The sequence below is a fragment of the Chiloscyllium plagiosum genome, unplaced genomic scaffold (assembly GCF_037043375.1).
Source record: "Chiloscyllium plagiosum isolate Xiang-an unplaced genomic scaffold, Cpla_swu_hap1 HiC_scaffold_16, whole genome shotgun sequence".
In the NCBI taxonomy this organism is placed as follows: Eukaryota; Metazoa; Chordata; class Chondrichthyes; order Orectolobiformes; family Hemiscylliidae; genus Chiloscyllium; species Chiloscyllium plagiosum.
The window spans coordinates 52604754-52610753 of NW_028270154.1; the positions used below are offsets into that span (position 1 = coordinate 52604754).

The window sequence follows — 6000 nt, forward strand, 5'->3', positions numbered from 1 at the left end:
CATTGGAAAAACTTCAAGAAGTTGTGACAGTACAATAGATAATGCCTCAGCTCAAACTTATTGTAGTCAAGGGACCATGGGCCCAAACCTAGCAATTCTAATTTGACCAACAGACCTGACAGAAAACTGGCCAAACTAAATTGAATAGCAGCTATCGGTTACAGAGAACAGTGGAAACCAGGGTCAAAGAGGTCACAAAGATTCGGGGGATCCAGTCACAACCACCTTGACAGTTGTATATTGGAGAAGTAGCGATCAGATTTTCAGGCACCTTGATTTCCAGCCAGTGCTTGAGGACATGCATTTCACACGTACTGTCTGGCAACAGTGAAGGATTTTGGCACATCCCCATTGTATGATTTGAATCCTGCTCATGACCTCATTGCTCAAAGGCCTCAGAATGTTATGAAAAGTCTGGTTCTGAAAGAGCGATGATAAAACACCTGGAAGCAACCCCTCAGTGAAGACCCTTGGTGAAGACTTGTGGAAGAAGACTTTGTGTCAACCAAAGAAGATTCAAGAGGATATCTGCCCTGACCTATGTTGTGAAGTTGAAGGTGTGTGCTATATCATTAAGAGAGAGAGAGAGAGAGACTGTTCTCAACTGAGAGATCACAAGCACCTGTGTATATGACTAGATGGCAGTCCCAGAGTGTACTGGAAAATTGAAAATATGTAACATTTGGTTGTGAAATGGATACATGAGTTTTGATTGCTGCTTTGACAACAATTTGAATTTAACTAATCAGTTTAAATTATGCCCCAGGATACTAAAACCCAATTGCGTTTGAATTTACTGTCTTGCCAACATTGAACCAATGAGACAATCTGATGATGGAGAATATAAAATATGCACGTTTTGAAAATTGGTCAGAGAGCAACTACTGTAGAGAAGAAACTCCTGAATAGTTAATTGCCCATCTTAACATATTGCTCTCAAAGAAATTAGAAAAGACTCTCCATCAAAGATAGCTTTTCATGTGAAACATACTTGCAGTAAAAAGAAAGAAGATGCCCCAGGGAGATCAGTAGCTGGAAGAGTGAAGACACAGAAGAAGACAGAGACTGTGTGGTTTTGAAATTAAGTTGATGTAATTTTAATATGTGTCTTATTGGAACAACATTTTGTTATAGAGTTGGATGCAGATAATAAGGAGTTAAGAGAACTGGGGCTTAGATTTGTGAATAGTTTTTGTTTAATGTTCACTTTTAGAGTTAAAAAATAAATTGATATTATTTTCTTTAAATAGTGGCATTTGGGAGTTTTCTGTCATTCATGTTTTAATAGATTATGAGGTGAGGTGAGCTTTTTTTGGGTATTTGGTTTAATTAACAGAGGGGTTCACCGCCATGTTGTAACATCTGCAAGACTCAACTTCGGGGAAGACAGTCAGCCCTATGTAAGAGAAGAAGGAGATTCCAACTGCCCAGCTCAAACCCATGACTGTTGCAGATAATATCCTTTCTCAGACGCAAAAAGCTAGGCAGACAGTATGTATTGTGGGAATATGGGAAATGGTGGCATGGTGTTTTTAATAAGGAATATTTTGTGAATAAAATTGAATTGAACCACAAAACAAATTCTGTGCCCCTTTTTCTGCCTCACTGATATGACTGCTTGGATAAACATTTTTTAATACATAAACTGGTTGGAGTGTTCAAAGCGCAGACAATATTTTGTTCAGTTTGTTCCTGTTCCTCTGATATTTATTTATACCTTTCTGTTTATGCTGTTCACTTCACAAGGTACTGATTCTAATTATGCAAATTCCACATGATGTATGCAGGTGGTGCTTTCTTCACCAGTAATGTGCACTCTCGGGAAATGATTGGTTGGTACTAGGTATTTACTGGTGCTAGGCAAAAGTGACGACTGCAGATGCTGGAAACCAGAGTTTAGATCAGAATGGTGCTGGAAAAGCACAGCAGGTCAGGCAGCATCCGAGGAGCAGGAAAATCAACGTTTCGTATTTCATCAGGAATACGGGCAGGAAGCCTCCAGGGTGGAGAGATAAATGGGGTGGGGGCTGGGGAGAAGGTAGCAAAGAGCACAATAGGTGAATGGAGTGGGAATGGAGGTGATCTGTCAGAGAGGAGGGTGGAGGAAGGTTGCAAAGAGTACAACAGTGAATGGGGTGGGGATGGAGGTGATAGATAAAGTTAGATAAAGGGGCAGTACAAAGAGATCTGGGAGTTCTTGTACACCAGTCAATGAAGGCAAGCATGGAGGTACAGCAGGTAGTGAAGAAAGCTAATAGCATGCTGGCCTTCATAACAAGAGGGATTGAGTGTAGAAGCAAAGAGGTTCTTCTGCAGCTGTACAGGACCCTGGTGAGACTGCACCTGGAATATTGTGTGCAGTTCTGGTCTCCAAATTTAAGGAAAGACATTCTGGCTATTGAGGGAGTGCAGTGTAGGTTCACAAGATCAATTCCTGGAATGGCGGTACTATCTTATGTTGAAAGATTGGAGTGACTGGGCTTGTATACCCTTGAGTTTAGAAGACTGAGAGAGGATCTGATTGAGACGTATAAGATTATTAAAGGATTGGACACTCTGGAAGCAGAAAACATGTTTCCGCTGATGGGTGAGTCCTGAACCAGAGGACACAGCTTGAAAATAAGGGGTAAGCCATTAAGGACAGAGATGAGGAGAAACTTCTTCATTCACAGAGTGGTGGGTGTGTGGAATGCTCTGCCCCAGAAGGCAGTGGAGGCCCAGTCTCTGGATTCGTTTAAGAAAGAGTTGGATAGAGCTCTCAAGGATAGTGGAATCAAGGGTTATGGAGATAAGGCAGGAACAGGATACTGATTGAGGATGATCAGCCATGATCATAATGAATGGTGGTGCTGGATCGAAGGGCAGAATGGCCTACTCCTGCACCTATTGTCTATTATCTATTGATAGGTCAGAGGGGAGGTTGGAGTAGATAGTGGGAAGGGAGATTGGCAGGTAGGACAGGTCATGAGGATGGTGCTGAGCTGGAAGGTTAGAACTGAGATAAGATGGGGGGAGGGGAAATGAAGAAACTGGTGAAGTCCACATTGATGCCGTGGGGCTGAAGTGTTCTGTGGCAGAAGATGAGGCATTCTTCCTCCAGGCGTTGGATGGTGAGGGAGCGGCGGTGGAGGAGGCCCAGGACCTGCATGTCCTCGGCACATTGGGAGGGGGAGTTGAAACCTTGGGCCACAGGGCGGTGTGGTTGATTGGTGCAGGTGTCCCGGAGATGTTCCCTGAAGCGCTCTGCGAGGAGGTGTCCAGTCTCCCCAATGTAGAGGAGACTGCATTGGGAGCAAAGGATACAATAAATGACATTGGTGGATGCGCAGGTGAAACTTTGATGGATGTGAAAGGCTCCTTAGGGCCTTGGATGGTGGTGAGGGAGGAGGTGTGGGCACAGGCTTTGCAATTCCTGTGGTGGCAGGGGAGAGTGTCAGGATGGGAGGGTGGTTTGTTGGGGGGCGTGGACCTAACCAGGTAGTCACGTGGGAATTGTCTTTGCGAAAAGTGGAAAGGGGTGGGGAAGGAAATATATCTCTGGTGGTGGGGTCCATTTGGAGGTGGCGGAAATGTCGGCGGATGATATGGTTAATGTGAAGATTGATAGGGTGGAAAGTGCGGACAAGGGGGATCTGTCCTTGTTACGGTTGGAGGGATGGGGTTTGAGGGCGGAGGTGTGGGATGTGGATGAGATGCGTTGGAGGGCATCTTCAACCACGTGAGAAGGGTAATTGCAATCTCTAAAGAAGGAGGCTATTTGGTGTGTTTTGTGGTGGAAGTGGTCCTCTTGGGAGCAGATATGGCAGAGGCGGAGGAATTGTTATTGGCACTAGGTAGGTTGCCTCGAAAGATCATTATTAGGCAACTCAAACAAAAATATCTTGCAATGTTGCATACAAGAAAATTGCTTTACACCATTAAATAAGGGCAATGTACTGAAATAAAATCTAAGGTAATCAGATAATGCAAATGAAAAGAAATAGACTATTTGGTACTGAAGAACTTAAAGGTGCATTAATTATTTTTAAAGGGGAGTGGCTCCAAATCTTAAAATGCTTAGAAACAAAGCACAATGACAGAATAAGAAGCTAGTTTCAAGATGCTTCTGTGGGTTATAATATAGAGAACAAAGGGTCTTTAATACTTAGAAGAGTATCTCTCTGGGAGATGCAGAGTGCGATCATTTGAACAGTAGAGATCTACAGCAAAGAAAAAGGTCTTTCAGCTCATTGCATCTGCACTGGTCAAAATCAACTCACATAACTATTCCAATTCCAATCCCAGTTTCTAGCACTTGGCCCATAGCCTTGTGTACCTTGGCATTACAAAAGCACATTTTTATTCACTCGTGGAATATGAGCATTGCTGGCTGGTCAGCATTTTATTACCCTTCTCTAGTTGCCCCCTTGAAAAGATGGTGGTGACTGTCTTCTTGAACCACTGCAGTCCATGTGCTGTAGATAGACCCACAATGCTGTTAGGAAGGGTATTCCAAGGTTTTGACCCAGCAACAGTGAAGGAACATTGATATGTTTCCAAGTCAGAATGGTGAGTGGCTTGGAGGGGAATTCGCAGGTGGTGTTGTTCCCATGAATGTTCTCCCCTTGTCCTTCTAGATAGAGGTGGTCATGGGTTTGGAAGGTGCTGTTTAAGGATTTTTGGTGAATTTATGCATAGCATTGTGTTGAAAGTACACATCGCTGCTACTGAGTGTCGGTGTTGGAGGCATGAAGGCTTGTGGATGTGGTGCCAATCAAGTCGGCTTGCTTTGTCCTGGATGGTGTCAAGCTTCTTGAGTGTTTTTGGAGCTGCAACTATCTAGGCAAGTGGGGAGTATTCCATCACACTCTTAACTTGTGCCTTGTAAATGATGGATAGGCTTTGGGGAGTCAGGAGGTGAGTTACTTGCCGCAATATTTCTAGCCTCTGACCTGCTCTTGTGGCCACTCTGTTCATGTGGCAAATCCAGTTAAGTTTCTGGTCAACAGTAATCTCAAGGATCTTGATAGTGGGGGCTTCAGTGATGGCAATGCCTTTGAAATGTCAAAGGTCAGTGGTTAATTTGTCTCTTATTGGAAATGATCATTGACTGACATCTGTGTGGAGCGAATGTTACTTGTCACTTGTAAGCCAATATTATCCAGATATTGTTGCATTTCAATATGGACTTCTTCAGTATCCGAGGAATCATGAACGATGCTGAACTTTGTGCAGTCATCGATGAACAGTTGATGCAGTTTTATCAATGCCCCAAGCCTGGTAAAAGCTGAAGAATGTAAAACTAAATTTATTAAATCAATATTTAGTATGTTTACATTCTGGTTTAGAAATCATTGAAAAAACCCTACATAATTCTTTTTCAACATGCAAAATGACACCAGTGGAAAAGCTTTTCACTTTTTTTTTACTGTTTTTCTCACTATAAAATACACGTGGCACTAGAAATAAGTAAGTAAATAAATAAATAATTCATTCATTCATTCAAAAAGCACCTTAAAAAAAAACAAACAAAAGTGCTAATTGTGCTAATTTGAACTACACGGGGCCAATTGATGAATTTGCAAGTTACTCACCAAGCACCAACTTCTCAGCTGCAAAAAGGCCTTGAAAGGCCAGGCACCCGGCTCACAAGTGAATGTGAAGAAGCTCTGTTATTGCAAGGTGTCTCGGAAGTCTCTGTAGTGCCTTGAAGTTGTTTTCTGAGAGCTGGTGCCAACAATTAGGAAGAACAGAAGAATGTTTGATCTAGATATGTGATGGCAGGGCCTTTTGGTTATGACCAAGAAATGGAACAAGGAAGAATGGGAAAAGGGGAAGCTTTGCAATAAGGGAGGAAGAGGAAGAACAAGATGAGGATGGGAGGAAGTGACCAGAATGCTTTGTAACCGGATGAAGAGTCATAGCAGATCATCAGGCTCAGTTTTCAGTTATTCAACTTCCCTTTTTGAACAAGAAATGGAGACTCCCCAACTCAGCATTCCCTTAGTGTCATGTAACAAT

At 42.8% G+C, this 6000-nt stretch overlaps 1 protein-coding gene across 1 annotated transcript in view; it reads right to left on the reverse strand.

Moving 5' to 3' along the window:
- The window catches only part of simc1 (SUMO interacting motifs containing 1), a 96633-nt gene extending 90922 nt beyond the window's left edge, over nucleotides 1–5711 (reverse strand). The window contains exon 1 of the mRNA XM_087995384.1: nucleotides 5574–5711. The gene's annotated coding sequence lies outside the window, so the exon portion shown is untranslated. The remainder of the gene's footprint in view (nucleotides 1–5573) is intronic.
- Between the last annotated feature and the right edge of the window lie 289 nt (nucleotides 5712–6000).